Genomic DNA, 9,818 nt, shown 5'->3' with positions numbered 1-9,818 from the left:
CTTTATTATATGTATTCTAAGTAAACTTCTATTCAGAAGAAAGAATTAAAAAGAAATCTCTAAATATGAAATACCCCATGTGATTGGAAAAGAAAAAAAATACCAAAAAAAAATTTTTTTAAAGCATCTCTACCCACTGTTTTGTCATGAAAGACCATGACATTAACTAGAAAAAAATTTCCCCTTCTAGACCACAAATAGTCCTGGATCCACACTGTTTGGTAAAAATTCTGATTCTCGAGAGTTCCCTGGTGGCCAAGTGGTTAGGATTCCAGGCTTTCACTGCCCCGGCCCAGGTTCAATCCCTGGTCGGGGAACTGAAATCCCCTACAAGCTGCACGGCGTGGCCAAAAAAAAAAAAAAAAAACAAAATCTATTTCTCATAAGAGATTGGGAATTTATGCAGAACAGTATGACTTACGTTCATCAGATGGAGTGGTTTTCTTTGTGATGGGAATGGGAATGGAGAATTGAAAGCATTTAAAATTAAGATGGAGTTCCTAAACTTATAAAATCGGTCTAGTGTGCCAAATGTATGCCGAATGACATGCAGCATGGTTTAAGCATATATAACTGGCCTGTGGTTGAGCTGTCTTTTTCAGAATACAAAAATGAAAAGTTATTTGTAAGCCAATGTTTCGGTCTAGAGAAGTTCCAAGTTTACCTGTTAATCAGGTTTTAAGGCTTCAGGGTACGAAGGGTAAGCCCAAACTAGAGACCGTCTCTTATTCCAATCACAGTTAAAGTCAGCTGTGGGAGGCTGCCACCCTTGAATGCTTTATAATCAGCTTGAGACATGAAACTGACTCATTTCTGGAAGTGTGGGGGGCTGTTCTTTCACTCTCTTCAGTGCATGAATGCCACCATAAAATAAGATTAAAAGCTCTGGGATTTCCCCCGCTGCTTCCCTTCCCTATTTGTTAGCTTTTCATGGTATGTGGGCTTATACTGTATTTATGTTTTCTCTGCTTCAAATTATCTCACTCACAATTTTGCATTGGACAGCCCGCTTTGCTATACTTCTAAAATAAGACATTTTCCTATTATGCTCTATTTTATCATGTTATTTTTAAAAGATTAACAGCTTAAATATAAATAGATATAATACTTAAACTCATTAGAGTTACATTATCTTTGTTGGTGCCCCACTCCATTCAATGTCATCTCTTGGGAGATTACTTGTGAGCTTCTTCCCCACTGTCTAAAGGTAGCTGTAAACTTGTCCTCTAAAATACTATTATTAGGGAATCACACTGCAATTATAGACTTTCTTCCTGAAGCTTCTAAACTTCAAGCTATAGTGTTTTATTTCCTTCTTTGAAAAGTGTCTTGGTCTCCTCAATTATGGACACGTATCTTCCAGGATCTTATAGACATTCACCTTACTTAAGTTATTGCTCCCTTGTATTTTGAAAAATCTTACTCAAGTTTTAAAGGAGGAAAGTGCTTAATGTACTCAACCAACTCTCAAATGGGTTAGAAAAATAAACTACATATATATGCGTAGATATATATAGTTTTTACGTATAAACTATATATAGAGAGAAAGACAGAGAGAGGCTGAGAGAGTGAAACAGAGGGAGAGACAGACAGAGAGAGGTGATATAGAAAATGTGGTAAGTGTTCATTTAAAAATCAGTAGGGAATTCCCTGGTGGTCCAGTGGTTAGGACTCCACACTTCCACTGCAGGACTGTAGGGGACACGGGTTTGATCCCTGGTCAGGGAACTAAGATCCCACATGCTGTGTGGTCAAAAAAATAAATAAATATATAAATAATAAAATAAAATAAAAATCAGTAAATCTTAGAAAAGAATATCTAGGAGTTTTCTGTACTATTCTTGCAACACTTCTTTAAGTTTGAAGTTATTTCAAAATGAAAAAGTAGGGAATTCCCTGGCAGTCCAGTTTTAGGACTCTGTGCTTTAACTGCTGAGGACCCAGGTTCGATTCCTTGTGGGAACTAGGATCCCACAAGCCATGCGGTGCAGCCAAAAAAAAAGGAAAAAAGAAAAAAAATATATTAGTTTAAGTATGACATTTGCAAGTATGTAGCAAATAATTTAATAGTTAATGTAGCAAATAATACTATGATGACAACAATCATCTTTTATAATAAAACTAAACATATAACATAAAGTGAGGCAATGATTGGGGTGTAGGGTACTTACACTAAATCCCTTCTCTTTCATATCAAGAATTTAACAAATTATTGTGTTATTTTATATCAAGACATAGAATGATAAGTCTGTTTGGTGAGGTTGAGATGAGAAAGATCAGAACAAAGTATTCAGAATTGGTAGAAGTGGGTGTTACGCAGAGAGGTAGGAAGGAGATTGATTTTATTTATATACTTACTTATTTTTACTGAGATAGCACTGGTTTATAACATTAAATAAGTTTCATGTAGATAAAATTATATTTCTACTTCTGTATACACTACAGCGTGCTTATCACCAAAAATTTAGTTTCCATCCATCACCATCCAGTTGACACCCTTTTACCCATTTTCCCTCCCTGACCCCTTTTCCCTCTGGTTAACACTACTCTATTCTCTGTATCTAAGTGTTTGGTTTTGCTTGGTTTGTTTTGTACATTTATTTTGTTTTTTTGATTTTTTTGATTTTTTTTTTATATTCAGCATATGAATAAAATCATAAGGTATTTGTCTTTCTCCATCTGACTTATTTCACTTGGCATAATATCCTCAAGGTCCATCTATGTTGCCACACATGGTAAGCTCTCATCTTTTTATGACTAGTATTCCACTGTATATACATATATATACATATGTGTGTACATATATGGAATATATATATGTCACATCTTTAACCTTCCATCTGTTGATGGGCACTTAGGTTGTTTCCTTATCTTGACTATTGTAAATAATGCTGTGATAAAGATAGGGGTGCATATATCTTTTCGAACTACTCTTTTTGTATTCTCTGGATAAATATCCAGAAGTGGAATAGTTGAATCATATGGTAGTTCTATTCTTAATTTTTTGAGGAATCTCCATACTATTTTCCACAGTGGCTACACCAACTTACTTTCCCACCAACGGTGTATGAGGGTTCCCTTTTGAAGGGAACTTGTACTATGAACTATGTTACTTTAAATAAATAAGGCATTGGCAATACACATACAAACAATCCTACTTAAGTAGAAAGGGTTTAACCATGTGGTTCATTCAAGGTCTGCAAGTAGTCACAATCAGAATTGTAGATGCAGATAATTGTACTTGATCAATGACAAGACAGTAACAAGCAATGAGAAGTTATAAAGCAATCAATGGAGAATAACAGAAAAGACAGGACAGATACATAATACCAGAGAATTTTAAAAAAGAAAACCTGAAGCAATTGACTCTGTCAGCTTAAGTTGCTTTCACATTCCTCTTACCCTGGGTGAGAGTTATTCTGACTGAGCCAGACCTGCAGACTTAGAGGGTTCACTGGAAATAAAAATTAGAAAATTCAGTCTGGCTTGGTAGAATACAGAAAGGGGATCCAGTCGAGTGTTTAGTAAGGGTTTATCTAAATAAAGTTTTTATTTTGTAATAGTTTTAGATTTACTGAGAAGTTTCAGATGTAGTACAGAGAATCCCATACACCATATACCATTTCTCCTATTATAAACATCTTATATTTGTGTGGTACATTTGTCACAATTAATGAACAAATATTGATACATTATTATTAACTAAAGTCCACATTTTATTCAGATATCCTTGGTGTTTACCAAATGCTCTTTTCTCTTCCACAGTCCCATCCAAGATATCACATTAATTTGGTTGTCAATTCTCCTTAAGCTCCTCTTGGCTGTGATAGTTACTCAGACTTTCCTTGTTTTTGGTGACCATGACAGACTGTAGGAGTACTGGTGAGGTATTTTGGTCAATGTCCTTCTATTGAGATTTTTCTGATGTTTTTCTCATGATTACACTGGTGTTGTGTGTTTTGGAGAGAAAGCTCACAGAGGTAAAGTGTCATTCTCATCACATCACATCGAGAATACATATTATCAAGGTGACTTGTCACTGTTGATATTAATCTTGGTTCACCTGGTTGAGGTAATGTGTCAGGTTTCTCCACTGTAAAGTTACTCTTTTTTCCCCCTTTCCATTCTATGCCCTTTGGAAGGAAGTCCCTATGCATAGGCCACACTTAAGAAGTGAGGAGTTAGGCTCCACCTTCTTGAGTGTAGAGTATCCAAATAAATTATTTAAAATTCTACTGCACAGGAAATGTGTCTGTTCTCTCCCATTTGTTTATTTACTTAATTATTTATATCAGTTTGGACTCATGAATATATATCTTGTACTTTGGGTTATAATTCGATACTATTTTATTTTGTTGCTCAAATCATTCCAGCTCTGTCTATTGGGGGGTCTTTCACTTGGCTTCTGTGTCCCTTTGACATACTCCCATCACTGTGTGTCTGTGTGTGTGTGTGTATGTGTTGAGCACTTTCTTTCTTTCTAACACTACAAGGTTCTCCCAGATTATCTTGTATATTTCTTGCCCGAGCCTTAGAATCAGCCATTTCTCCAAGGAGCCTTAGTTCCTTTAATTAAAGAATGGTTCTAGAAACCAAGATCTGGGTGCTAAGTGTACTTGTTGCTACTGGGTGTCCTTGCTTCTAGGCTCTCTCAGCTAACAGAATAAGAAAATATGTGGATGTATGTTAACCTTTGTGTGTGTGTGTGTATATATATATATATATATATATATATATATATACACACACACACATATATATATAGAGAGAGAGAGAGAGAGAGAGAAAGAGACAGAGACAGACAGACAGTCACATACCTTGGAGATATTGCAAGTTCAGTTCCAGAACACTGCATTAAAGCACATATCACAGTACACTAAGTCACATGAATTTGGGGGTTCCCAATGCACATAAAAGTCATGTTTATACTATTCTATAGTCTATTAAATGTACAATAACATTATGTCTAACAAACAATAAATATATATCTTAATGGAGTAATACTTTATTGCTAAAATACGTTAACCATCATCTGAGCCTTCAACGAGTTGTGGTAGTGACATCAAAGACCTCTGATCACGGATTACCATAACAAATATGATAATAATGAAAAAGTTTGAAATACTGTGAAAATTACCAAAATGTGACACAGAGACCTGAAGTGAGCAAATCCTGTTAGAAAAATGGCACTGATAGACTTGCTGGACACAGGGTTGCCACAAACCTTCAATTTGTAAAAAAGTAATATCTGTGAAGCACAGTAGAGTGAAGCACAATAAAACAAGGTATGCCTGCATTTATAACTATTTCTCTATGTTTCTGTCTGAATCTATAGTAAGCTAAAAATGAGCTTATGCTGATATCTCCAACTATATTCTGTTACCAAACAAACCTTTTTTTTGTTTGTCTGTATCCTCCAGCTCCAACACTGAGAAACTTGCCTCCCACAATCTGCCATTCATCTACCTCACTATTCAATTCTAGTATATATGCATAGTGGCTTCAGAATTGTTAACCCATAGCCCCATGGGAATCAAAATTAAAGTACACTGCTTATGTGCAATTTCTTCCCTTGCCTTTAATCTAATGTCTCCACTCATTTCCAAAACTACTTAAACCAGAAATTTTCTCCCCATTCCTTCAGTGAGGTTGTTTTATAGATGTTATATAATTAGATTGTTTTGTCACAGTATACATTACATTCTGGAATCTACCAACCTTCTAAATGATTTTTTATTTGCATACATTAAAGTTCATTCTTGTGCCATGGATTTTGACAAAGGCAGAGTGTCATGTATCTACCACTCCAGTATCATACATAATACTTATCTCCACAAACCCCTGCCTCAACCCAAACCAACCTGCCCCCAAACACAGTCAGTGCCATGCCCTCAAAAAAATAGTAACTGCTCTGGAAAAAAAATCTTAAGGGGCACAATATCCTCCTACTTTCAATGTTCCACACTCCCCAGCACAAGCCTCCTTGGCTTTTTTTCCCCCTGCTCCTTCCCCTACCCTCCCCCAGCTACCTCCAGTACCTTAAAGAAGGGGTTTTTTTCTCTCTCTCACCCTCACATTGTAGGAGTGCATGAGCAGGCCAGGTGCACAATCACATTTTTCAAGAAATAACTTCACAAGATTTCCAATGATAGGCAAAGATTGAATGATAAGAACCCCAGAACCAGGAGAGGTAGTTCAGTTGCAGACCATAAAGACACTGCTGCTCCAGAGCTTTAAGAACAAGAAAAAACACTCTTTGACATAAATTGTAGCAATGTTTTTTTGGATCTGTCTCCTAAGACAAAGGAGATGAAAGCAAAAATAAACAAATGAGACCTAATTAGACCATTGACAAAATGAACAGACAACCTACCAAATGGGATAAAATATTTGCAAATGATATGACTGATAAGGGGTTAATATCCAACATATATAAATAGCTCTTACAACTCAACATCAAAAAAACAAACAACCGATTAAAAAATGGGCAGAAGAACTGAATAGACATTTTTCCAAAGAGGAAATGCAGATGGCCAACAGACACATGAAAAGATGCTCAATATCGCTAATCATCAGGGAAATGCAAATCAAAACCACAATGAGATATCACCTCACACCTGCCAGAATGGCTATCATCGAGAAGAACACAGATAACAAACGTTGGTGAGCATGTGGAGAAACGGGAAGTTGGTGGGAATGTAAATTGGTACAGCCACTGTAGAAAACGGTTTGGAGGTTTCTCAAAAAACTAAAATTAGTACTACTATATGATCCAGCAATTCCACTCCTGGATATATATCCAGAAAAAACAAAAACACTAATTCAAAAAGATATGTGCATCCCAATGTTGATAGCAGCATTATTCATAGTAGCCAAGATATGGAAGCAACCTAAGTGTCCATCAACAGACGAATGGATAAAGATGTGGCACATATATATATATATATATGTGTGTGTGTGTATATATATATATATATATATATATATACACACACACACACACACACACACACACACACACAATGGAATACTACTCAGGCATAAAAAAAGAATGAAATTTAGCCATTTGCAACAACATGGATGGACTTGGAAGGCAATATGCTAAGTGAAATGAGTCAGACAGAGAAAGACAAATACTGTATGGTATCACTTATCTGTGGAATATAAAAAATAAAACAAATGAACAAATATAACAAAACAGAAGCAGACTCATAGATACAGAAAACAAACTATATATGGTTACCTGTGGGGAGAGAAAAGGGGGGAGTGGATTGAGAAGTACAAACTATTAGGTATAAAATAATATACAAGGATATATTGTACAATATGGAGACTATAGCAAATATTTTATAATAACTATAAATGGAGTGAAACCATAGAATATGAATAATTACATACATACGTACCCCAAAAACATGAGAGAGAAAAACCTTTTACCACACAGCAAAAGAAAAAGTCTGAACTCCCCAGCAAAACCACCGCAAATTTTCCACTACAGTAGTGCAAAAAGAATTCGGAAGGAGCTAGCTGAAATCACCTTTGACCCTCCTCCTAACCGAAGTGCTGGACCTAAAAGAGATAGCACCTATGAACAGAGACTGGCTATACTTGGTCCATCAGGTCCTGTGTATGAAAGTGGTGTATTTTTTCTAAATATCACGTGTTCATCCAATTATTCATTTAAGCCACCAAACGTTCCTTTTCACACCACAATCTGTCACTGCAACATCAACAGTCAAGGAGTCATCTGTTTGGGTATCCTTAAAGACAGCTAGAGTCCTGCTTTACTATTTCAAGGATTTTGCGGTCAATTTGTTCCCTTTGACATTGACAGGCTGCAACTCTGTAGATCCTCTGGTTGGAAGCATAGCTGCTTAGTATTTGACCAACAAAGAAGAACATGACAAGAGATAGGCAACACAATTCACATAATTTGTATGCAGTGAGAAAGAGCAGAGGCATCTTCCTACTGCGCTGCAAATCTTTATAGCCTTTACAATATGGACTTCTGTGTATGTGTTATACTGCTGATTCTACTCTGGGCCTTTATCCTCTGGAAAGTGGGAGACTGCCCCAAAGGGCAAATGCTGTCAAGAATAGAACTTTGTAACTGTAGATAATTTATGTTTAAACACCTACTTGAAAGTCTTGCTTCTTTGGGATATTAAAATGCATTTTGTAATATACTAAAGATACTGGTCTTGATGTCTACCAAATATTATAGTGCATTTTGGCTTAACTCATTATCTGTATGAAGTTATAAAAGTAGCCATATAGGAATTAGATCATTTGTAGTAAACCCATATCAATTTCTGAGTATGTGGTTCACACTGTTGTGAAAAAACGTCTTACGTTTTACTTTCATCAATTTGTAATTAGAGGATTTTTTTTTACCCTTTTGTAGCTCAGAGAGCACCTGATGTATCATCTCAAATACAATAAATATGCTTCTGAAGGCAAAAAAAAAAATTAAGGGTTTTTACAGCAGCTTTACAAAATATAGGATCTGAAAAACCATATTGTAATTACTTCTTTACATGTTTATACCCTCATGAGAGCTTACCTGTCTTATCATGAATACCCATGCCCAGCACATATCTAGCAATAGTAGGAACCCAATGACCATTTCGGAATAAATATATTAATACCAGTTTATCCTAATTAAAATAACCAATACATAGTTTTCATTCTGAAATTTTTCTGGTTTTTCAAGTTTTTTAATTGAAAAACATAGAAAGATAACTAAAACTTTGAGATTCAATGTCTGTTCTATAGGCATTATTTATAATGTAACACATTCACTTAGCTCTATAGAGTCCTAATAACTCAGAGGGGATTCTGCATACCCATAATGAATATTTCATCATATCTTTGCCTGTGTATTCAAAGTGTGAACAATTTTTTAATAGCTTAGATTTCCTCTTTTACAATGCTGCAAGAAATTTTGAATAAGGAAGTTATATATTTTTACATCCAAAACAAAAAATGTTCACAAATTTTATTTTCTACAATTTGGAATATGTTACTCCTATAGGCAAACAAGGTCAAGCTTGTAATTTTCATAAATGTAATTTTGCAAATTTTATAAAAGCCAAAACTCGTTTTACTTAATGTAATGAACAGGTGATGGTGACATGCATAATGCAAGTTTCACAAATGAAGGTAAACGTTAAGTTCATATTTCTGTATTCAAGAAAAATATGAACTAACTCAATAAAGATGAGCAATATTAACCTTAAGGAGTTAATCATCAGAGTGAATGAGGGAAAATAGTATAATTAGCAATATATGAAGGTAGTCATTAAGGTGAACCAAGGCACATAATATAGTTTGCAACATAATGTAAACAAAAGCCAAAGTTCCCATAGCAACACAAACTTTTCTCCAGTGTACACATACTGTATTTTGGATTACCAGTTAGAGTACTAAATTTGTAGTTTCTTATGCAGGTGAGTAATAAGGGTATGTCAACATGGTTCTGAGAACAATAAGATTTATATATTCAAATTTAGATGTGTTTAAATTTGCAAGCTTCACACTTAGTTTTCTTTACAGTTGACATCCCCTAAACTTATGGTGGCATTTCAGGTTAATGCCATGAAATTACATTTATCTCATTTGTGGTAATGTTTGTAAGTACCTTTATTATTTAAGCTTGCATGTGTTAGGATGCATATATTTTGTGGTGTGTTTTAGAAACTCTGATGATTAAATGTAGTGGTGTTAAAATATAAGATTATATAAATATTAGGAAATATAATAGCTAGCCCTAAATTATTTCACACAGCAATAAAATAGTAGATACCATAAAATGGTAT

The 9,818-nt window shown here is 34.9% G+C and overlaps 1 pseudogene; it reads left to right on the top strand.

Annotated features, from left to right (window-relative positions):
- The first annotated feature begins 3,860 nt into the window (after window positions 1-3,860).
- Window positions 3,861-7,914, top strand: LOC102999453 (ubiquitin-conjugating enzyme E2 E3-like; annotated as a pseudogene).
- The last annotated feature ends 1,904 nt before the right edge of the window (window positions 7,915-9,818 follow it).

This window comes from Balaenoptera acutorostrata, chromosome 3 (assembly GCF_949987535.1).
Source record: "Balaenoptera acutorostrata chromosome 3, mBalAcu1.1, whole genome shotgun sequence".
NCBI classification, from domain to species: Eukaryota; Metazoa; Chordata; class Mammalia; order Artiodactyla; family Balaenopteridae; genus Balaenoptera; species Balaenoptera acutorostrata.
The sequence above is the reverse complement of the archived record's forward strand: the minus strand, read 5'-3'. Positions and strand labels throughout refer to the sequence as shown.